Source organism: Amblyomma americanum, chromosome 1 (genome assembly GCF_052857255.1).
Source record: "Amblyomma americanum isolate KBUSLIRL-KWMA chromosome 1, ASM5285725v1, whole genome shotgun sequence".
In the NCBI taxonomy this organism is placed as follows: domain Eukaryota; kingdom Metazoa; phylum Arthropoda; class Arachnida; order Ixodida; family Ixodidae; genus Amblyomma; species Amblyomma americanum.
Genome location: NC_135497.1, coordinates 239,811,665 through 239,837,177, shown reverse-complemented (window position 1 = coordinate 239,837,177; position 25,513 = coordinate 239,811,665). Strand labels below are relative to the sequence as shown.

Sequence of the window (25,513 nt, the reverse complement as noted above, 5' to 3'; positions counted from 1 at the left end):
AAAACTCACGCAGGTGAGCGAGCGAACGCTTTACAAGTGGACAACGGAGACGTTGAACGCGGGCCGAGTGTTGTCACCGAAGAAGCGTGCTGGCGGAAGAGGCCGCGAGCGGACGAAGAAGCTGGACGATTTTGACCTGAGCGTGTTGCGAAGGGTGGTACACACCTTTTTCCAGAGAGGGGAAATTCCAACTATCGCGAAGGTGGTTGCGCATTTCGAAGAGGACGAAACGCTACCGACCGTGTCCGCAGCGACAATGCAGAGGATGTTGAAGAAACTTGGCTTCCGATATAAGAAGCGCTCTCGGAATGCGATGTTAATCGAAGCGACGCACATTGTGCAGTGTCGCCGCCGGTACCTGCGCCAGATAGCGGAGCTGCGACGCCAGGGTAGGCCTATTTTCTTCACCGACGAAACGTGGGTTAACGCCGGCCACACGCGAAGTCGAGTGTGGACTGACTGCACCATCCAATCTGCACACCAAGCGCATCGATCCGGACTGTCGACTGGTCTACAAAACCCCAGTGGCAAAGGTGGCAGGCTTATTGTGACGCATTGCGGTAGTGAGCAAGGTTTTGTCGAAGGCGCAGCGGAAGTTTTCCGAGCGAAGAAAAACTCGGGCGATTACCACGAGGAAATGAACGGGGAACACTACGAAAACTGGTTCTCCAGGAGGCTTCTCCCACTACTACCACCCGGCAGCGTTATAGTGATGGACAACGCGCCATATCATTCTGTGAAGCAGGATAAAGTGCCGCGGATGAGTAGCCTCAAAAAGGACATACAGGCTTGGCTGTCCGGAAAAGGTGTCGCGTGGAGCAGCGGCATGGTGAAGGCCGAGCTCATGCAGCTTGTCAGCAATGTGAACACAGGTGGGGAGCAATACCGTGTCGACTGCATTGCTAAAGCTGCTGGCCATCTCGTGCGCCTGCCACCGTACCACTGCCAACTGAACCCGATAGAGCTTGTCTGGAGCGACGTCAAGGGTTTCGTGGCCAGCCAAAACAAGACGTTTAAGCTCCAAGACGTCGAGCCTCTGGTTTGGCAAGGCATCCCGCAAGTGACTGTTGAGAAATGGAAGAATTACGTGCAGCATATTATCAGTGAGGAAGATGTGATGAGAAAACTGGACCACATCATCGACGATGTTGTTGACCAGGGACCGGCCATTGTTGTCAACCTGGAGGACGACACAACCAGCAGTGCTGAATTCAGTTGTTATTAGGACGATGAGATGATCGAACCCGTTTAACGTGCGTTGCCTCTCGCGCAGCCCATGGGCTTGTTTTGCATTTCGCCACCATCGACACACGGCTGCCTCGGCACGCTGGAGTAAATAAATTTATATGCACATGACACGATTACTGAAATTTACTGCGACGCGACAACAGAGGAACTGATGAGAACAGTACCCTGGTTGTCTCACATATATCGGTGGACACCCGAACCGCGCAGTAAAGGGAGGGATAAAGGAGGGAGGGAAAGAAGAAAGACAATATCTCGGTGGACACCCGAACCGCATCGTAAAGGAAGAGATAAAGGAGGGAAAGAAGCGAGAGAAAACTGAAAATTGAAAGTTGGATTTTGAGGAAAGGCGCGGCGCTGCGCGGTGGAACACCTGTGGCTCGGTGCTACTATAAATAGAGGTAGAAAGAAGCCACCTGGACATCAGGTGGATCGAGCCACAGGCGCGTAGGAACACACTAATGTAGTGCGCGCCATCCTGATTGGACGAGAGAGCTGTACCTTTCGTAGTGCTGCAAACATCTTGTGAGACGGAGTATAGATAGGCATTCTAGTTCACTATAACCATAGCCCAGCCTGGCGCGGCCACGACCACCAAGGCTAGGGGCGCTGCAGCCGAGCACGTGGTCTGACGTCACGACAGCTGAGGAGAGACGGGGCTCAACCAAACCTAGGTGGTATTGGCTCAACTCGCGCGGTCGCCGCGCGGCCGCGACCATCAAGGCTAACTCCCGCTCCTCCCACTAGGGGCGCTGCAGCCGAGCACGTGGTCTGACGTCACGCCAGCTGTGGAGAAACGGGGCTCAACTCGCGCGGTCGCCGCGACCACCAAGGCTAACTCCCGCTCCTCCAGGAGATTGCTAAACAACGAAGAGACTAGCCTGACTTACGGGCAGGCGATACCGAATCCCTTTCACAAATCTATTATGCTTCGCATCCTAGGCTTAACCTTAGCTAAGCCAGGCCATTTTTTTTAAGGTAACCAATTTCACTAAAGCTTTCACTAAGCCACGGCTGTCGTGGAGGATGCAGATGGCCGCTGCGTGGTAAACTATACTCGGAGGAGGCGAAGGAGGATAAAACATTTATTTAGTCAAATGGGTTGAAGTGTTGTGGGTGACCCTGGGGCACTAGATGGCCGGGAGCTGATGGCGCCCGGCGACCTCAAGGGCTCTCGTCACGACGCGGAGTTGCATATCGGGGTCGGAGCTTAGCAGCGCCGACTGCCCCTCTTCGGAATTGAGAGAGCTGCAGCGCCATATGGGGGCTTCCGAGGCATACGAATGATGAATGTGGGATAGTGTGGCCGACGGGTACTGGCATAGCCGGCATAAGGGAAGGTATTGAGTGTGGTAAATGCGAGAGAGGAGGCAGGGGTGTAAGAAAGTCTGAGTTTGGAGTTGTCGCAAGGCAACTTGCTGTGGTTTGGTGAGGGATTTATGAGGCGCGGGGTGTTTGAGGCGGGTACTACTATAGTGTAGAGGTTATGAAAGGAAAGATGCGCCAACTCACGCTCTAGAAGTGGAAAATGAATCAAGGAGGTGAAAAGAGTGCAGAAAGAAGTGCGGGAACGTATCACGCACAAAAGGTTATGTCCAAATACCCACGCACACAAGAAAGAGATTTGTAAAATGGCATTTCTTTCTCGACCAAAGTTGGTTTAGTTAGAAGTATCAAGACATTTCTAATTAAACTTAAAATTGCATCTATATATCACTAAACGATTGCGAGTATTTACTGCGAATGTTTGAGGGTATTTAATGCGAATGTTTGAGGGTTAGGTGTGTGTGGCAGCAAATAATTGTTCACAGACACGTTTTTTTTTACTCTCGCAAAGCAAGACAACCGTAGGTGAATCCAGACTTGACAAGGACTGCAGTGATACTCTGAAATGAACTTCGTTCGAAAGATCACTCACAGCAGATACATTTAACCCGTAAATCTGGTTAGACGCGCTGGTTAGAGCGTACGAACTTTAATCCCGTGTGAGCACGGCAGCACGATCCATATTTGTAGGCTGAGCTGTTTTCCAACCAAGCTTGCCCCCGAAAGGGCGTAGTAGGGTTTTCAGTCTTTTCCAAGTGCAAACACGTAAGAAAGCCGGGCGCCGTATTCTTACGGAATTGTTCCGTCGTTTAAAGTGCAGGGTTATGGCCATGCAGGTTTTCTGACCATCCTGCTAAATACTACTGCTAAATAATTTGTACGTGTTCCAATTCCATATGGGTGAAATGTTTTACAATTCGTTATTTTTGCGCTGCGTTTGGACCGTAGGGGCCTCGGTGGGAAGGATCTGGGAACCTTGCTCACGCCTATTCAAGCGCGCCTATTCCTGCGCCCTCTCTCGCTTTTTCGGTACCAACCCTTCGATATACAAGCTAATAATCTACACATAACATCCCGCAGCCTGAGTCCAACAAAGAAAATAAGCGGTAGAATTACCTGCGCGTGCTTTATCCATTGGCACGTCAGAGACCACCAGCTTGCATCGCCTATTTCCATTTTCATACTTTTTAAATAATTTTTTTAATCGTGTGCAAGCATATTTTTAAACAGACATACGGGCAGCTCACGCTCCATTTCACAGAATGTTATTTCAACTGAAACGCTTCGTAGAATTGCACACGGCAATATGAAACTACCGAGTGACGTCGCATGGCTACCCGAAACGCCATGCGCTTCCAGGGCTTCCGCATCGATCAGTTTTTATACCCAAAGATACACGCTGAAAAAATGGAAACTTTTTTCTGCAGGCCGGGGTTAGGGTGAGATATAACCAGCATTCTAGACGGTGCACCATTTGCTTCCCTTATTTTACTTGTTTAGGTTTCGATTCTGCTCAAGTTACATCACCGCGGTGCAATCCAAAACAGAAAAACTGCCCTTTTTATTTTCAAATGTGCCGTCGTGATGCAGCCAAGAGGTGGACGCAAAGCCGAGGAGGGCGCGAGAAGAGCACGTGCCGCCGGAACAAAAGCCCGGGGAAAGCATAAGCATGCACAGGCCGCACCACTGACCCACACCATCATTCTCTCGTCAAACAGGTTCGGATTGGATTCTATAGGTTGCCATTTCAGCATATATTGAATGCCAGACTTCGCCGCATTGGACAGAAACTCCCGCTACCTGGCGTTATATAGCGACAGCTCATCTTGGCGCACCTTTGGCGCAAATTTTCAACAAAAAAAGCCTGTTTTTTTTGCAGCATGCAGCAGCTTCATTGAAATGACGCAGTTTTGCTCAATTGAGGCAGGCTGCCCATTACTGCAAACTGTATAATACACACCAAACAGCATAAATACAAAAACAGGGGCCAATCAACTGTGATTCCGTTCACGCACTCCAAAAGCACTTAAAAGCGAACCACTGCTGGAAACATACTGTGTTTTCAAGTAGCTTTATGTGATGAGCGAATGACAGGTAGCGCAGTGATATGGCGGAGTCCGGAGAGGAAGAGGACGGAGCTGAGATGACGTGTGTCGATGAGCTCCCGCCTCGCAGCCACTTTTCGGTGGAGAGTCAGCCTTCGGGCTCGAATCTTTTGGAAGACATCCGGACCATCGTCCTGTGCCTGCTGGAACCAGATTTTGCCAACCTACGGACACCTAGGCATATTGCCGGCCTACTGCCGGCTTAGCCATTGATCTAGGCCTATAGCTCATCACCTCTCCGCCGGTAACTAAGCACCCAGCCCTTACAAAAATTTCTTTACAGTCCACAGACTGTCTATGGACTTTAGTCTAAGAATTCTATATACTGTCTATAGACAAATCCTTTAGACCAGTCTATAGACAATCTATAGATTTATGGCCATACACATTTAGTAGACTTGTCTATAGACGGTCCATAGACAAATGTCTACTGAAACTAGAGAGGTCCATAGACAGTCTATAGACACAGGTCTATAGACAGTCTATAGATTTATAGATTTACGGCCATACACTTCCTATAGACTTCTGTCCATAGACCGTCTATAGACAAATGTCTACTGATAAGACACAGGTCTATAGGCAGTCTATAGATGATCTACAGACTTAGGCCATACACTTCCTGTAGATTTGTCTATAGACAAAAGTCCACTGGTCCAGTAGACATAGGTCTATAGACTGTCTATAGAAATTCCACATTTATGTGGCCTGGCAATGCTGTAGACATTTGTCTATAGAGAGTCTATAGAGCTGTCTAAAAACCTTAATACACCATTGTCTGTAGACTGCCTATAGACAGTCTACAACTGTTGAAAAAGGTAACCACACGGTCTTCACAAATGACATGACGATCAATATACTTACAATTTAGTTTATTTCCAAGCAATGCAGGAAAGGAATATGCAATACATGCACCTTAAGAATGCACCACAAAAAATAAATGTTGAAAGTAATGGTCCGACTATAGTTTCCTCAGAAGCAATCTTGCGACCTGTTGTCTGCAGTCAGTCATCCGGGCATGTCGACCTGTACAGTGGAAGGAAAAAGAGGAATTGAAAAAAGAATCCCCACTCCATCTCTACGAAAGTGCTTTACAACACAAGGCATATATATCCAGGCTATCCCATTCAAGAAAGCTAGTCGATGTTTTGGTTTGGTTTTATGTGGTCCAAAAACCCAAGGTGACTCAGGCTACGAGAGGCGATGTAGTGAAAGGTTGTGGAGTAATTTCGGCCACTTGCGGCTTCTTATCGTGCACTGACATTGCATAGAACACAGGCCTCTAGCATTTTGCCTCTACCAAAATGCGGCCGGCTAGACCAGGATCGAACCTGCATCATTCAGGTTGTAGTAGTAGTACAGTTTATTTGGGACAAAAATATACAAAATTTGTCTTGCGTGAGAAAGCTAATGGCATTTTTGTCTGATGAGGCCATCCCACCCTTGACAGCAGTGGCAACCACTATAGGCATATTCGAACACATTTGCAGTACAGTACGTCGTACAAGAACCAATATGTATGCAAGCACACAAACAAAACAAATTGGCAACCCTGAGGACTGTGTGCATGCTTCTGTATATAGAAAAAAAAGGTTTACAGATTCCCGAATACTATTTACACATACAAGACACCGAAATATCATCCAATACACACAAGAAATTCTTTGACTTATTATTCCATTAGGTACATATGTCTTAGTGTTTTCTTTAGGTAGTGATGGGTAGATTGGTAATAATTCAAGGATGGCTGGATATTGAACGATGTAACATATACTGGTGCCTGATTTCCAGAAATAACTTATATATGGATAGCTTACTGATCTCTAGTAAGTCATAGATCTTAAAGTATGACAAGCAATGTTCTATTTTTGGAATTTTCGAATACCACATATTGAGCGCTTTCAACGCTATCAACGTTTCTTTGTGTTGTGTCTGACGATACCAGGGAGCAGTTTGTTAAACGTGAATGAAAGAGAGCATAGTAAGTTTGTTGCTTCACTGGCAACCTGTTTAATATGCCAAAAACATGTGAAAGTTCAAATCGGATAGCGTCTGTGAGCGAAGTCCAGAGAAACGTTTCATGAAAGATAACACCTAGAAAGCAAATCCTCTTAGACTGGTTGATAATGTTATTCCGGAACTTCAATTTGAATTATCTTTTTTGCTACCTTTAGGCTTGAAAATCAGGTATTCCATCTTGTTTATCTTTAGGTCCTTTATTAAAGGTTAACCAAAAGTCTAAAAAGTGAAGCCATTCATTTGCTTCCCTGTAAACGAAGCTTTCATTGCAACCTGAAAAAAAAAATGCATTAGTGTCATCTGCATGTAATGCCATCTCAGAGCAGCCTGGGGTGTTTACAATATCACTCATATATATCAAGAATAATATGGGGCCTAGAATGGATCCCTATGGAACTCCGTATTTAATAGTGCCTCGATCAGATTCGGTGCTCTTTATTGTGGTGTATTGCTCCCTGCAAATTAAAGTTTTCCATCAGGGCATGTGCTGTACCTTGGATTTCAAAGAATGGTAGCTTTATTAAAGGGACACTGAGGAGAACCCTATCAAAATTTTTTTGTTAGCAATATCTGATAGTTCGGCATTTCATGGCTTTGTTGCCGCTTGTGCGGGAGTGAAAGATGCATTTATTTCAAAGAAATTTGGATTCGAAGTTGAAAAATTTTTTCCCGCCGCTCCGATTCAAACTCGAGAACTCTAATGACGACACGGAGAACTCTTATGACGACAGAGAACGGAGTGACGTGAAACGTCACGTAAATGGCGACTCCGTGATTTCCGGCTGCTAGCGGTGCGGTCTAGCAGCTGCCGAAATGAAAGCTACCGCCGCCGCGCGTTGAAGGCATCTATCGGGGGTCGCTACCGTCGCTTCGTTTACGTTTGCATCGGCATCATGCCAGCGTTGCGATGGATCCCGTTCCCGAACACGACGACGTAGTTCTCGCAAAAACTCCGGCCTGCATTTCAGCGACCTCAGACCCACAGAGCGTGTGATGCTTTTGAAGGAGCATGGTTAGGTTAGGCGCCAGCGGGTGGTTTCCCCTTCCTCAGAGAGCAGCCGTTGCAAACTAAATATCATAACCCCAGTGCGGGGAGTCGCAGGGGGCCAGGACAAAGTCGGCGCTTGCGCCCATCGGAGGCTGGCCGGGGCTTTGGGGCCAACGGATTGTGATTCCTTGAACGACGCGGTTTCACGGCGCAGCAGGCGGGGTCGAGGTCTCCCGCGGTTGCAGGGGCCAAGTTATTTATTTTTTGCCACAAAAACAAATGGGTGCTCAAGGGCAGTCGTGTTTAAAGTCGGCGGCTGGAAACTAAAGCCGGCGCACAATGCTTCAACGGCTTCCACTAGATCCAATGGGTCCACTGGATCTGGCTCTCTCGCCCACTTGCATGTACCTTCAGATATGTATTGTGAATGGATTTAATTAGCCGAGCTCGAAAAGAACAGCTCCGCCCAACTGCCGCACCTATTGAATACAACGCGCACCTTGCCGCGGAGCCAAATCAGTCAGGCCAGGCCGGCGGCGGTTGGCGCACTCGGCGCACGACGCTTCAACGGCTTCCACTAGATCCAACGGGTCCACTGGATCTGGCTCTCTCGCCCACTTGCATGTACCTTCAGATATGTATTGTGAATGGATTAAATTAGCCGAGCTCGAAAAGAACAGCTCCGCCCAACTGCCGCAGCTATTGAATACAACGCGCACCTTGCCGCGGAGCCAAATCAGTCTGGCCGGGCCGGCGGCGGTTGGCGCACTCGGCGCGAAATAGAGACATGCTCCATGTCTCCCCGCCAGTGTGGTCAGAGTGCGCAGAAGCCGCCGAACGCGTCGGCAGTCAAGCGCAGTTGGAGTATAGAGGGTCACGCTTTGACCGAAGTGACTTCGTCGTGCAGCGCGCGCGCGCCTCGCCGCAGCATAAACGCGCCTTAAAGAGCCTGCGCTTCACCGCTAACCAACGTATTCGGCGGCGGCATCCATGGGAGCCACTGAAGCCCCCCGCCCACTCACTGAATAAAGGAAAAGAAGTCCTGTGCCGAGGTTCGGAATCGAACCAGCGCCTTCGGCGTTTGAGGCGGAGACGCTACCACTCCGCCACGACAGCTCAAGGTACAGCCGTCAATAAAGGCGCGTCTAGTGAATGCACTCTTCTAATGCAGAAATCTCCGTGCTTTCGCTACGTATATCCTGGCCTAACAGAGCTAGGCCATCAGCAATTTTCCTGAACTGCCTTGTACCTTGTCTCCCATCCCTAATAAACGATTTCCGTTAAGTAGTTTGAGGTTGACTGGCACAGCCGGGAATGTTTCGCCGGGCAAGCGTGCGAGTACACAAGTGCTGCCTTGTACGATCACCGACCATCGTGCCATCATAGCTTTTCATCGACCGTGGCGATCATCTGACATGCCTTAACAGGCTCCTTCAAAGGTTAACTAGCACTTGAAGCGGCACTTGGAGTTCCTCTGCTGTTCGGCGCTTGTAAATCGAGGCGCGTCAAAAACAAAACCACAGGGCAAGCAAAGCTCTTAGACGTGAAGCGCCATAACAAATCGAAACTCTCCTGGCCGCCTGTGGCGCCGCCAAGCATCGGTTTTCTTTGCTTCCAACATTCAGGTTGTCCTTTGCCTGCCTTCCTTGTGTGATAAAAGTGCACTATCGGTTTTAAAACAAAACTTACTTCAATATTGATCTGCGCAGCATACCTTTGTCAGCCTCAGAGATTCGCGAAACCATGTAGGATGATAAATTCCTCCAAGGTGGCGTCTCTTGTCCTATGGTGTCACCACGCTTGTACTTGCGAGATTGGCCTGTGGTGGCGATACCTGTATTTTGGTTCTTTCTATTTTCTACCTTACAAGAGCTTTGTTTTCAGTAAGAGCGTTGTTTTTGTGATCAGGAGCTGGTATTCTATCGATACAAGCCAACCTCAATTTCTCCTCAGTGTCCCTTTAATAATATATCATGATGGACAGAATCAAAGGCTTTCCTGAAATCAAGAAATAAACCCAAAGTAAGCTTTCATTTCTTAATGTTGTCAAGAATTTTCTGTTTAATATGAAGTAAAGCAGTTTCAGTTGCCTTATTCTTTCTGAATCCGAATTTTCAAAAGACTGAAAGCACTGACATTGGTCTATAGTTGTTCAAGTCTTCAAAAGCACCGCCTTTATGAATAGTTGACACACTCACAAGCTACATTTGGTTTGGAAATATCCCTACTTGAAGTATGAAGTTGCATATATGCATAAGGACTGGAGTTATCAGTGCGGCTACAGCGTTCACAGGGGAAACTTTCACATCATCGTAGGCTGATGCACAGTTGTCCTTCAGCGTCACTATTATGTTGACTTCTTCGGAGCAAGTTGGAGTGAGAAATACAGCTTGAGGACATTGAACATTCATGTATTGTTCACACGATAATGTTGTACCATGAATATCATTTGAGGCACCAACTTCTACAAAGTACATGCTGAAAAGGTTTGCAATGTTTTCGTCAGTTCAGCCCTGTGTAGGTAATGCACAGCGATAATGTCGTCTTGTGTAATAGCCTTAACTTGCAGCTTTTCTACAATCTCATTTACTTTGCTTAGCAAGTCCTCATCCTGGGTTTCAGTCAATATATGAAGCTCTAGGGTTAGAAAGCGACTACGCCACTCCAAATCATCTAGGTCCTGCTTCAGCTGAGTTATATCACTACCTACATTTTTAGATTCCAGCCCTTCAACTCGCTTCGTTAGTTGTTTTGTAGCTTTTTCTTGAACAGTCAGGTGGTTCTGAAAGTCGTCAAACTTATCAGACAGCAACTGCATTTGCAACTCAAATGCATCAAACTTTTTTGACAAAGGCAAAAGAGCATCAAGCTTCGTTTCAGTCTGCAGTAATCTGAGTATCACGTCGGAATCATGCTGAGGATTTTCTGTGGTGCTTGTGCCCTTGTGGTTGCCTCGACAAGTCACATTTCCATGCTTTCGCTTTGGCTTCGCGTTTAGCATTGAAAGATTCTTATGTTATTCCCGCGCATGCACCACGATGAAAATTAAATTTGCACTCTGAGCATGCTGCAAAGATGCTATCAGTGAGTGGAAGACGGCAAGCACAACAACGAGCTATAGTACGCTCAGATCTTTTACAAAAAACCCATCCACTTAGCAGCAGCGACGACATAAAAGGAAAACAAAATCACACTGAGTGAGGCATAATTATGCACAAACCTGCACAAAGGCAGATACGGTTACATGATGCTCGCAATTACGGTCACCACTGCCAAGTGAGGTCCCAGTGGAAGGAATCTTCTTTTATAGCCCACAGTGAACCGTTGATGTTGTGCCGGATTTCCGGGTGATACCGACGACCACGCCTTCCTGGTCCGCTGCTCGAGATTACCGTCCGTCTTCAGGGCACGTGCGATGACCAGTGAGATGTACGGCTGCACAGTGGGTAACCTGCACAAAGGCAGAGACGGTTATGTGATGCTCGCAGTTATCGTCGCTACTTTGCAGTGGTGACGATAACTTGACATAGCTTTACATAACATATTTGACGACTTGGCACAATTTGAGCACCTGAAGAACACGATAACCACTGAGCCACCGCGCCGGATTCATCATTTCAGTCAATATGCATGACAAATTCTAAGCGGCTTTCATAAAACATTGGAACTAATACCCAGATTCCGTGCAGCACTCTACCTCTACACTAAATACCTACTGCCAATACTGACCTCTGCATGCATTCCCTTTACATTAATTGGAATAGAATACTTAGAAAACTTGTGCCACTTATCATTGACTCGCTACGAGCAGTTGAGAATGCTGCCCCATAAAATGTACATTCAGTGCTCCTTGCAAAAGGATCCCAACTGGAGAATATTCAAGCATTTACTCTTATACCCGCCATTGAACAAGCGCTTCAAAATACCCTGCATGAAGCCTGGTACGTACGCCGATACTCAAACGGGCACAAGCCATAGAAAACCTACCAGGCAGATTGCGAACCAGTTCACCACGGTTTTCGCCCACAACTTGAAACACTAAGACAAAACAGCATAGTCATACACCAGCGTGCGTTCTTTGGAACAAGTTGGTTACAGCGCTTCCATGCTGTGCTCATTATCCAGAAAAACTCAAACAGCACATAGTGGCTGCAGCAGCGCAATTTCAGAACCATACGTGAACTTCAGAGAAGCTCATTATTGTAAGGATGAAATATCTCAAATTCAGTTAAGTTTTTACTTCAAGTGCAGCCCGGACAGAGCAGTAAAAAGGAGACACTTGCATGCAGGTACCCTAACCTAACGCTCATAGAAAAATCAACGAGAGCAACGAACACGCTCAAAGTAAGAATTATTTCATTGAAACAATTAACGTGTTCATCAAAAGGCGCAGCCATAATAAAACAGCGCGAGCAGAATTGCATTCGTGGCGCAAATAAGCGCCAAGTTACATTGGCGTTTTTGTAATGCAGCAGTCTGAGATCAGAAACGCATACTCTGCCTCTCGCACAATTGGTACTGGAGAAATTTGTGCGCGCGTAAGCGCGGTTCATGAACGAGCCTCTCGGAACGAAATGTAAGCCATCTCTTATCGAGGCGACCTTTACTCAGCTTTCGAAATGAATTGCCCGCAGGCCAGCAGCGGCGGCCAACGGCTCGGATAACAGGGATGGACGAATCCATACGTGTGCAACGAAAGGGGAGACGGGATGCAGCTCGTAGGTTCTTCGCGGTGTTTGTACACGCTCGCCATTTGCGCCGGCAACCACTTTTTTTTTCAACCATCACTCTATTAGCATTCCTCCACCGCCGCTTCACTACAACTTTGACAAAAGCCTCGAGCTCTAGTCACTAGCGTTACAAAACATATTTGGTGAAACGTCGCTGCCCACGACGCGCACCGAGTGAGCGGCTACAACAAACAAGCAATTAATGCACACCTCTCAATGAACAGCACTCCATGGTCCCGACAGGTGATAACACAAATAATAAAAAATAAATGTAATCCACCTCAGAACTTGATTGTGCGTTTCCGCAGATGCCAAGTAAATCGTGCTCACACGGCTCTAACGCATAGTTTCATTTCAGCCTTCACTCACGGGCTAAGCGATATTTCTGGCTGTGCGCCTAATTTTCAACACAGAAAAGCCAGTAGAGAGCTCGCGAGGAGGGCTTACCGTCCCGGGTTTCGCACCGAGTGCCTTTCCGCGCGTTAGGAATGACATAGCGGCACAGACGTAGGCGCATGATTCGAGAACATGGCGGCTGCCGCTGCTCACACAAACGTGCTTACAAGCGTGGATAGGAAGTTTATCGCTGCGCACATAATCTGCTCTGCACACACAGCCCTGCTTAGAGTGGCTAAGGAGACCAAATGAATAAAAATAATTGTGTAGACTTACCGTAAGTTGACGATTAAGTTGAATTTCAATCAAAACGTAATCTACGAGACAAAACGCCGCCGACGCCGACACACCGGCGCACACAGTCGTTTGCTGCCCGGATGATTTTCTGCCGCCTCCGGGCAAAATGGGTAAAAAGTGAAACAGAAACCAATTTCACGGTCATGTCTATATTGGTTGCACTCTTACCAAGTGCAGCTTGCCCTAGCATCCAAGAACACAAAGGGCCATTGGTTTAAAGCATAAATTCTCCACTCGCGCTTTAAAAACCTTATTACTTTCGCGAAAACCAAAACCGAAACCTTACTACTTAGTCCATGTGTGCCGTATCTCCCATCGAATAGTATGTGGCGCCCTTTTCAAATAATTATAATGCTGCATAGCATAAGGTCTTTGTGGCGTGTGCCCGTGTTTGGAAAACCGGTATGGACACATGTTATCGACACAGCATGTTATCGCCTCCGATGCAGCAGGTGTACGGCGAAGAACGAAAATATACTGGGTTTCTGATTGTTGAGTCGCAGCACTTTTTCACGTGAATGCAAACTGCAAAGGTATAAATGGCATATCATAATTCCGCAGAGAACCATGATCTTTGAGACTCTTCTAATCATGTTTCTGAGAGATGGGCACATCCTTGAATTCTCACCCCCGTTATTCCCCATTAAGGAGAAATAAATGTACAGTCACTGATGAAATGCTTCTTAATTAAGCGCGTTGGACAGTTACGATACAACGATGTAATGGTATATTCTCGAGCGATTCCTTTAAGGGAGAGCGTGTTCGTTTGATGTAGTACAGCTTGCAGCACCCTTGCTTCAGAAATGGGTGCCTTTCCTCGCTCTACCTGTCAGCATTAAAGATTATTGAATTATATTCTCAATATGCGTCGCGGTTTAAGGAAAATTTGCTCTTCAAAGCTTCTAAAAACAATATACAGGAAGGTATTGCATTGCCGTTGGACAATATTTTTTTATTCCTGAAATAGTAAAGGAAGCGGAGGACTCTGACAATAGTTGCGCTCACCCGATGCAGTTTGGTTCGTGGGGGTTTAACGTCCCAAGCCAACTCAGGGAATGAGGGACGTCGTAGTGAAGGGCTCCGGAAATTTCGACCGCCTGGGGTTCTTTAACGTGCACTGACATCGCACAGTACACGGGCCTCAAGAATTTCGCCTCCATCGAAATTCGACCACCGCGGCTGGCAACGAACCCACGTCTTTCGGGTCAGCAGCCGAGCGCCATAACCACTTAACCACCGCGGCGGCCCGATGCCGTTCTACTCAGCATGCAGTGCGAAAAGAAATGGATATTTTATGGACTTAGTCGAAAGGCAGTGTATACATTGTTAGATTACATTGTTAGATTACATTGTTAGAGAAAATTAGGATTGTTATAACCAATAGACAATGGGTCTATAAACAATAGTCTATATGCAGTCTAAAGATTGTCTATAGACGAAAGGAAATTAAGGCGGTTAGAGATTTTGGTCTATAAATTGTCTGTAGGTCATCTATAGAAAAATGGCTGCTAATCCGGTTATAGACTGGTCGATAGATGGTTTATAGATTGTCTATAGACAAAAGGAAATTATGGCGGTTATAGGCTTTAGTCTTTAGATGGTCTATAGATTGTCTATGGACAAAAGGAAATAAGGCAGGTATAGACTTTAGGCTATATAAAATCTATTGACCGCCTATAGACAAAGGAAAATTTAGTTTCTATAGACTTTCTATGCACAAAAGAAAATGAGGAAGTTATAGACTTCAGTCTATATATAATCTATTGACCGTCTATAGACAAAGAAAACTTGTCTGTTACAGAGTAGTCTACAGATATTCTATGGACCATCTATAGACAGAAGAAAATTAAGGTGGTTATAGACTTTAGTCTAAAGATAGTCTTTGGACTACCTATAGACGAAAGGAAATTAAGGCTGTTATAGACTTGAGTCTATAGATAATCTATTGACTGAATATAGACAAAAAAATTGTCTGTTGTGGACTTTAGTCTACAGATGATCTATAGACAGTCTACGGACAAAAGGAAATAAGGCGGTTATAGACTTTAGTCTATAGATAATCTATTGACCGAATGTAGACAAAAGAAAATTGTCTGTTATAGACTTTTGTCTATAAATAGTCTATGGACCATCTATAGACAAAAGGAAATTAGGGCGGTTTTAAACTTTAGTCTATAGATTCTCTATAGACTGTCTCTTAAAAAATCAGTTTAAAGGGCGTCTATAGAGTCTATAAAAAGTCTATAGACAGTCTATAGACCATTTTCATAAGGGAGGGACCCGCAATGATGTAATACGCCGTGGAAGGCGAGAAAATATCACCGTCGGAGCTCGCGGACGGAAAATTGCAAACCGTTCTTCGGTAGTAAGATTGACAACGAGGCCTGAAGAATAAAGGACTCGCATCGTCCGACGACGAGCCGGCGCAGCGTCACGGCCAAGGCAAGTCGAACTCGAATTTTCCATCGCGAAAGAACCGGCGAAAGCTACTTCCACTCAGCAAAAAAGCCCTTCTCCCGCGCTTACCGACCGATGATTATAAAATCGCCTGCCGATCGCAAGGTTGGAATTTGAGGGCCTTTGCGCCCGGACGACTACTCTTTTACGCCTGCGAAGTGGCCAGGCGGCCGTATGAGATGGTGTAGAATGAAAAAATTATCAGAGTTAATTCGGCCAGCAACACCCTCACGCTATGCACGTCCGACCGTCAACGGGCGACTGCATACGCCAAGATCGAAAAACTGCATCTCCAAGGTCAAACCTACCACGTGACGACGTACGTGGCGGCGCCCGAAGACTCGGTCAAAGTTGTCATTTACAACGCCTACGCGGGAGACTCGCCCGAAGCGGTCCGCCCAGGGTTCGGAAACAGAAATCAAGGAATAGAATTTGTGGATGCCCGAAGGATCGGACAATCCAGAACGATACAAATCGCCTTTTTCGGAAAGAGGCTACCCAGCCAAGTAATCTATCAATGCGGCGTCTGTCGGGTCCACCCCTTCAGGGAGCAACATGAAGTCTCTTCAACTGCAGAAGAGTAGGACAAAAATTATTTTGGGACTACAAAAAGAGCGAAAAAGAAGATGTCCCTGCCCGTGTAGTACAGCGAGTCGATGTCTGCTACAAACCTACAAAACGAAAAAAACGCACTAAACAAAACCCAAAACGCAGCTCTGCCGCCGCTGCAGAGAAAATCACTCACCCCCGCGTGAGAGAGAACAGCCAACCTGCCAACCCGTCTGCATCGTCTGCAACGTGGGCCACAACACAGGAAGCCAGAACTGCAAATTCCCGCTGATCAACAAGAACAAACAAGGAACGCCCCATGGCAATCAGACACCCCAGCAAGGGGACAACCGCTCACCACGACACGGACAACAGTCAAGGCCCAGGAAGAAGTAACAGGGTGCTACCGGAAAAGGAGGCAGCCAGAGCCGGAACAACTCCAGCTCCTTCCCGCCCCTGCGGAACCCTGCAGGGAACGAGAAGAGATGCTCGAGCCGCGGACACAGCGATAGCTGCTCCAACAAAAATGTGAGCTGACCGGCAGAAGCCCCCCAATCTAGTGACGCTCGAGAGAAGGAATTTAAAATCCAATTACAATCCCGAGAAAGAGATATTGCCAGCCTTAAAAAAAGAGTTGGCTGAAATTAAACGCCTCTTACAAGCGCCTCAGGTAAAGACAGCCGGTGCGGCTAGAACGTCACCCACCGCGTCCCAGGCTTCAACCAATAACGCAATTCAAACAGACGCCATTCTCCCCACTCCCCCCCACCATGTACCATGTACCAGTATTCGGTCCAGAACGCGACGGAAACAGACGCCAGAATAGCAACTAAAAGACCGCTTCCTACAAAAGAAGGCGAGGAATTCAAAAGAAAAGCCGAGGAGTCGAAAGCCGACACCCCGCAGCCGTCGAAAGCGCCTACCAAACTCAGGGAAGACATCGATACTCTGTCAGAGAGAATCAACAGAACAAGCAACCTTCCAAGGCATCGTTACCACCGAATTTAAAGAGGTAGATATTCGCTTTGCAACACTAGAGGGAGAAATATCCCAAATATCCACCTGCATGCAGCAAATAATCGATAGACTTACAACCATCGAGGTCCGCCTACCCCCCATCTTGGATCTGTCCACGACGCCACAACCATCTATAACCCAACATGGCTCCGCGCCAAAAATTTGTAATTTGGCAGTGGAACTGCAGAGGCTTCCGCCGTAATCGGACTCAATTGCAACTCCATGTCCATCAATCACCGTCGGTTACAACCCCAGACGTGATTGCATTGTAAGAAGCTAGCGGCAGGGCTACACTGACAGTTCATAAAGCATATCTGCCACCCGATTTTGACACTAGTACCGCCGCCGGCTCTTTCACAGCCACGCTCATGCATAGAGAGATTTTCGCGATTCAACATTTTATAAACGAATCAGAAGAAGATTACACCCTACTTGAGAAAGTACCAAGGGAAAAACGAGACACAAATCTCTTTATTCTGAATGTATACTCTTACACCTGCGGCAGGCACAATAAGACCTCCACAAACGCTGGAATAAGCAAAAACACAACAAGCGACTCAGCAAAAAGATCGCTGAAATCGAGAGGCGAATCGAGAAACATACACTGCAAACACAATAATCGAACCAAATATGTGAAAGCTTCAACGGGCAGCTCGAAAATAAGAAGACAGGGCATCTTATGAGACACCTGCTTGACCCTGAACAAACACGTCCCGTGCAACAAAGTCAACTCTAAAGATTCATACATGAATATGAAAGCACAACTGTAAACATAGTCAAAGACCTAACAGAACGCCATCTAAACACGGATGAGGGTACCATACAACCAGACTGACGGGGGACTCCTAATCCAAATTTAGACGCCGTCATCCCAGATGCAGAGGTCTGATACGCAAATGAAAAACTGCGGACATCTGCGGCAGGGCCAGACAAAGTAGCAAATAATGAAGACTCTCAGGAACTTAGGCACAACGCGGATCGCGGCGATTACAGACCTTATGAACAAATACTGGCATGCAGGCAACATACCACAAGAGCGGAAACGCGCGAAAATTACTTTTATCCCTAAAACGGGTAAGAAACTCAGCACTGAGAATCTACGCCCAATTTCATTAACATCATGCTTAGGCAAACTTATGGAGCATGTCATACTCAACAGGCTCCAAAACTATGCGGATGACATAAACCATCTACCTGAAACAATGTTAGGATTCAGGGCCCAGCTATCTACACAGGACATACTCTTGCAGCTTAACAAGGACTTAATTGAAGCTGACGAGGGAAAAGGAACGAAGGCAATAATGGGTTTAGACCTTATTAAAGCTTTCGATAACGTGACCCACAAAGTCATTTTGACAAACGTAAAAAATCAACCCCGGAGACAGGACGTGCAACTACATCCGATCCTTCCTCACTAACAGAACAGCAGTGATAACGGTCCGAACAGCAGAGTCTGCCCCAAACACACTAGGAACCAAAGGAACACCACAGGGCTCCGTCCTGTACCCCTTCTTTTTCAATCTCTCCTTCATCAGAATTCCCCCCAAATTGGCACTAATACCACATCTACATCACATCACATCACTTGTTCAGTATCATCACCTACATCACTTGTTCATAGCAAAAATTTAAACTCTTCGTGACACGCCATAAACAATGAGGCAGGAGAACTACAACTCCCCCCCCCCCCCCCTCCGCAAATAAACGCCTATGTCGGTGGAAGATCAGTCAAAGAGGTACAAACCATGAGAATACTGGGATTGTATTTACAAACAAATGGAAAGAATAATGACACGCTCACTAAGCTAAAACGCACGGTAGAAGCAACGGCGCGATTAATCGGCCGCATTGCTAATCGAAGACAAGGGGTGAGGGAAAAAGATTTGTGCAAACTAGTGCAGGCCTTTGCGCTAAGGAGGATACTTTATGCCCCCTCCCTTATCTCAAATTTACGAAAGCAGAAAAGGACAAATTGGCTATCATGATACGGCAGGCATACAAAGCTGCCTCAGGACTCCCACTAATTGCCTCCACCGAAAGGCTTATGAGGTTAGGAATGCACAACATCTACAGTGAACGGAAAAAAGCCCATTTAATGGCTCAAACAGCTAGATTAGCCAATTCAAGAACTGGCCGGAGTTTTCTTACGAGGCTTGGAATTCACTTTCAGCCTACGAATAAAGACGCTAAAGTAGACTTGCTCCGCGCGTATAAGACGGTCGTACAAATCAGAATACTTCCCGAAAACATGCACCCCATACAGCAAGAGGGTAGAAGACAAACACGAGCCAAAGCCGTACTTAATAAATACGGACAGTAAGCTGAAACAATTTATGTAGATGTGGCAGAATAGAAATATACGAATGTCTTTTCAATTGTGTCTGTGAACTAGAATGATGACCACATCGTATCGGCAACAATCAAAACGAAATCCTCTGAAACGGCAGGATAGGAGGCCATAGCCCTTGCCCTAGCGCATACCCAAGACACCATTATTCTCAGCGACTCCAAATTAGCTATCAATAATTTTGCAAAAGGTCGAATTGCAAACAAGTCCCTTAGAAACAAGTCCCACCAAATTCTCACCAAATTATTCCAAACTGATATGAATCCCAGCCTATTCGGGGAATCCGGGGAACGAGGCAGCCCACAATAAAGCCCCAGGCTTCGTTGACCGGGCAGTGGATGAGTCTGGCCCCCTTAATTTCACGAAGGACTCCATGATCACATATCACCTCACCAATCATTTTAAACGAGAGAGGAGAACTTCCCCCCTCCGGACAAAAGCCTGAATATCGAACAGGAGGTTACGTGGCGTCGTCTACAGACAAGATCGATAGGCACCCCATCACTCCTCGCGCACATTTATCCGGATGTATAAAACCCGAACTGTAAACACTGCGGCCAACGAGCCAACTACGATCACATCCTGCGCGTTTGTAAAATAGAGCTACCTCCGGGTGATCTGTATAGTTACCGCTCCTTCTCTCGAGCGATGGGAGGCCGTGCTCGCTGGCTCTGGCCCCAGAACGTGTGTTCTGGCGGTGGAGTAGGCTGACAAACTTGTAGAGGGCTAAGTACTCTCGACCACTTAAAGCGTCCTCTTACCAAGCTATTTCCGGTTAATAAAAGGTTGTACAATCAATTCGACTATTGCAAATACAGGGACCATACACGCCGCATTCACGCTGCCGCTATCCGTATGCGCAGGATGGGGGATTCAGCGCCTCGGGGCGGCCCATTCGCTTGGCGGTGTTCATAATCCTCATACATGGCCTCAGAGATTAGACAACGCGACGTGGTCCAGGCAGTTTCAGTCACGGTCGGTCTCTATGGGGGGCGCGCGCGCGCTCCCATCGAGACCAGCCGTGTTTCAGTAAACCTGGCCTTTACGACAGACCTCGGAGGCCATGCCAGATGCGTAGCTCTCGCCCGTCTCATGCACCGAGATGTTGCGCTAGTTTATCATCTTCCGTTATGAACAGCTATAGGTACTTTTCTTGTGAGCATAACATGACAATAATAAAGCTAATACTCTGACTTTGTGTTGCGACCCCCCAAATGGAAATCAGGACTGAGTCTTTTAACAGATACAGCTAAATCTGCGAAAGCAGCGCTTCGCTGTTTCTCGTGATTGTTCTCTGAATATTCGTACAAGCGGCGAATATTCATAAAAATCGAGAGATTTAGCATACCGGCGACGTACTAGCGAAGACGTATACCGGTTTTACGTATGCATACGTCTCAGCTACTGCGTCTACAGTACGCTAAATCTCTCCAATATTCGAGTTGGTTTTTATCTAAACTATGCGTATTCGAGTTGAAAAAAAAAATTCTATTCGCAGAGCCTTACTTCTTACGAATGTGCGAATATTCGGTCGAATAGTAAAGTATTCGATTCGATCTGAATGATCAGCAAAGAAAATGCGAACGATGGCGCGGAAATCCTGACACTCGAAGAGCTACACTTTAGACAGCTTGTCGCTTTTTGAATTTCGGGTTGGTGGCGGACAATGTCTATTCTCATCGATGGCAGGTGATGCCTATCACTTTAGGGTGTCATTTACCTTCCAGACGCGCTTTTAACCTAACTCTATAGCCCAGCCACGTTTCATATACACAGCACGAGAGAAACGACTGACGAGAAAGACGAATGCAGCAGCTCATGTGACAAGCGCTGTTAGAAGCAAACTGCACCAAGCATCACGAATGAAAGCCCATTCAGGCATAATTTGCTACCGTACGAAACAGTACTTGATACACTCCGTCGAAAAAGCAGTACCATATACTTTTTGGACGCGCTGATGTCACTGCAAATTCGGCTGCATGGTGAAGGTTTCCATCCATTCTTTCTTAAATTTATCCCTCATTGATGGTATAAGCTGGGCACAGAGCGCGACAACGCGCATCACAACAAAGAGCGGAGTTGGCGACGCTAGCGCAACGGCACGACACAGAGCTGAGCAGACGAGGCTCCGTACGTACTGTGTGTAGCGACGTCCTTTCGTGTGCTAGTGTCGTCCCATTGCGATGCAATACCCTTATTTTTGAAACGTATTTCCCGAAGACTTTTCTGCTCTCCTCATGCAGTTGACGGCGCAACAGGTAAGTATTGCCATGAAAAAAGACGAGAACGTCGAAAAGACAAAATGCTGAGCGGAAAACGAAAACTGAAATGAAAAATCGTACCGAGGTCCGATTTCGTACACTGCCAAAGGCTGACTACCGGGACATGCCGCCCAACTTCCGGTGTCTTCAGTATCGGGCACGCGCTTTCGGGTGACCGTTTCAGTTCCGCAACTCCGCTCGCAGCCGCGTGCCGCGTTCGCCGATGCTCGTCGCGATATGCTCGCGGCCTATAGGGTGCAGGGCATACTACCAGACTCCATCAAGATGCTATTGTGGCCGCAGGGCAGTGCGCGCACTCGTGAGCGAATATTGGTGAGCCTCTGTGCATTCCTCGAACACACGGGCTTGACGTCCCGTCTGTTCTCCGTCAGGTAGTTACACGCAGTGACCGAACGCTCCGCGAGTTCTACCTTGAACGATTAATAACTGGACGCCCCACTCCAGTTGTAGCCAACACAGTGCTGTTCGCGTGTGTGATTTAATTCCTCTAAAATGAACTAATCACGCGCACAACCTGGACACATTTCTTATTGTGTAAATAGTTTGTACATATTACTTCTCCCCCTATCCTCTCTTCCTGTCCCCTCACCTCTTTCATTTAATTTCTCCATTCTGCCTGCTATCCTTTATTTCCGCTGCCCCAGCTCAGGTGCTTCAGTATCGATGGCAGATGCCGGGGCTAGCAAAAATCTTTTCCTTCCTTTTTACTATTATTTTAATAAACAACAACCACCACCACCGCTCGAAGCCGCCGCGGTCGGGTTCGAACCCGACCGCGGCGGCTGCGTTTTTATGGAGGCAAAACGCTAAGGCGCCCGTATGCTGTGCAATGTCAGTGCACGTTAAAGATCCCCAGGTGGTCGAAATTATTCCGGAGCCCTCCACTACAGCACCTCTTTCTTCCTTTCTTCTCTCACTCCCTCCTATTTATCCCTACCCTTACGGCGCGGTTCAGGTGTCCAACGATATATGAGACAGATCCTGCGCCATTTCCTTTCCCCAAAAAACAATTATTATAACTCCGCTCGGGATTTCGCTGAAGTGGCGGTCGTGAGAACTAGTGGGGCTGCAGTCGAGCCTTTCTACATCGTCTGCTGTCGCGGGAGTTTCGCTCGCTGCAGCTACGACAGGCTAGTGAGATTTTCCAGCTGCTTTTTCATGTGGTGGTGCTCTTAGTGTTCTGAAAACGTGTTTGTGGTGAAATATGTGCACTTAGTGACTTCAAGCGAGAGGTAAATATGCCATCCTGCTTTGCGCCCGGCTGCAGAAGTGGCAGCAGAAACGATGCCACCGGTCATCATTTTTTTCAAACCGCCTCACGATGAAAGCCAATTTAAAAGGTGGGAGCACATGTTGCATCGCAAGGACAAACCTGCCAGCGACGATGTGGAATGTAATTGGCTATAAGGAAAGGAAAGGAGCAGTAACTCTCTCAGACTCGTTGCATACTTCAACTCTGCTGTAAGGGAGGAGATGAAGGAAGGACTCAAAGAAGGCAGAGACCTAGAATATCAATCGTAGGGGGAGGGGGGGGGGGGGTTCGTGGATGCAGGGGAGGTGGATTGCTGTACATGCTTTACGTACTCCTGTGTTCTAGGAAAAAAAGCCAATTACCATAAGCGCCTTGTTGTTACAGGGTCCAATAAATGAAACTCTTTTCCTTCCTTTTTTATTTTTGTTGCTTTGCTCAACGAGTTAATGGCACGTGCCCAGTGCGGGAGATTGGCCAAGATACAGGCGGCTACTGACAGATGCTCAAACACATTTTAAGGTTTAAAAAACTGCAGATTCGGTGTCTACATTAACAACAAATAGGAAACTAGCAGATTGGTGACTAAAGATAGGAACGAGGCTATACGAGCACTGTTTAGGATGTTTTGATTACATATGAATTTTGAACATCAGTAGCCAGAAGATGGAATTTAGAAAGATTTTTGGATGGCAGCCGTTTCGTGTCTAAAAGGAAACTTTGAACGGCGGAGAGCACATTCCTGTTACTGTGTCCAAAAGTAGAATCATCAAGAGACTGAACAACCGTAGAGAAACTTAGGATAGCTGGCGTAACGGGTGTTCTCATTCCGTCTTCCCGACTTCACCCCCATTCATTTGGTGTAATTTTCGTCGGTTGTCCTGGCTTAAATTTGCGCAAGTTAAACACCTCTTTTTCTTCTGTCATAATTATGACGGATTCATTATCCCCCTGTTCCTCTCTGACAGCGTCGAGAGTCACAGGCACTCCGCTTACTCAAATTTTTTGTGCAACCACATGTGTGCTCATTACGGTTGATTTGGCTGTCTGGGCACAGAGGAATTCATTTAAATGAAGTTGCTGATATCCTGTCGAAGGCATCTCTTCAAGGCCGTGTCATGACTCCCCTTCCACCCTGCGAATACATTAGAGCAGCCAGATTCCCCAGGTATCGGCTATTGAAAGAATTTGCAGCCTAGGAGCTTACTTCCTCTCCCGACTACCAGCATCTTGTCTTCTAGTTGCGCAATAAAGAGTGGCGATAGCGCAAGCTTGATGTTTCTTTCACGCGTCTAAGTTGTCGCTTACCTCATTTAAATTTCTACCTATAGATATATAGTTCTGGTTTGGCGGACTCAACTGCCCGCTATGCGGGGAGCACGAAACGATATACTGTTTCTTGTTTTCTTGTTGTTGTTGTTGTTGTCAACCTTTCAAAAGCCAGCACATACCGGCACTGAGGGATCGGCCACGAATCGGGAGGCAGAAGTTGCTATTCGCCTGTACTCAGTAAAGGCAAACACAAAGCACGCGGGAAAGCAACACCGGTTGATTCTAATTCAATAAGGGCATTTACAGAAAAGGGATAAGCGTTTTGATTACAAAATACGAGAAGGATTAAAAATAAAATAACTAAGCCAAAATGTAATACTGCATTGAAAAGAAAATATTGTAACTTTCAGCAAGGCAGTCAAAGATTCTAGCAAGAAATTTTGAACAATATTTTTTCAAAAAACAAGTTTTGTTGTCCTGCCGCCATCTCTTATCTTTTTTCACCTCAGCAAACGACACATACCCACGGGGGGGAATAGCCGAGGTGCGGTGGTGAATGCCAAGGAAGTATTTGCGCGGGTAAAAAAAGACGTGAGGCGGCAAAGGGAAATAGTGGAATGACTGAAACTAGAAAAAAAATAATTATTTTAGTTGTTGAAAAATTCAACCAAGTTAAACAAAGTACCAGGAATACAATAAAATACACTTTTCAGACATGCGACAGATTTTTATGTACAGTTAACAAGGTAGAAGACAAGTTACAATAATGTAATCATGAAGGTAGCCGCAAACACTACTTAACGGGAATCCCTTGGCGCTCGAACCGAACGAGAGAAGAACTGGAAGAGACACAGTGAGTCCTATATGTTCTTATCTACTGCATGGTTTAACAACAAGTTCACTAGTAATGTCGACCGATAAATGTGATGTTGCACATACCTCCTCAACGGGGCGGATGTGTAGTTTGTCGATAATCCCGCGTCTCACAACAGTGCGCGACAAGCGGGTCACTTATGCCGTCTTATGGGCTTCGATTAGCTCAGCAAGCGTATTAAAAATTCCCAACTGCAGCAGTCGATCTGAGTTGGTGTAAGCCGGCAGGCCAAGGGCCGTATATGCTGTTCCAATGATGTTGTTAAGTGCCTCTTTGTCACTGCGACGCAGATGATAGGACCTATGCAGAATCGGTGCGTACCCGAACCGCGCCGTAAGGGAAGGGATAAAGGTGCGAGTGAAA

General features: G+C 46.7%; 1 long non-coding RNA gene across 3 annotated transcripts; it reads right to left on the bottom strand.

Annotated features, from left to right (window-relative positions):
- Positions 1–5,570: 5,570 nt before the first annotated feature.
- On the bottom strand, positions 5,571–25,382 carry LOC144095928 (uncharacterized). Of its 3 annotated transcripts, none has more exons than XR_013306776.1 (3): positions 25,216–25,382; positions 10,901–11,131; positions 5,571–5,699 (listed from the first exon to the last, which is right to left on the bottom strand). It is a non-coding gene; the product is annotated as an uncharacterized LOC144095928 (long non-coding RNA). The 3 variants fall into 3 exon arrangements; XR_013306778.1 differs by lacking the exon at positions 25,216–25,382 and adding an exon at positions 16,306–16,485; XR_013306777.1 differs by lacking the exon at positions 25,216–25,382 and adding an exon at positions 13,083–13,167.
- Positions 25,383–25,513: the final 131 nt, after the last annotated feature.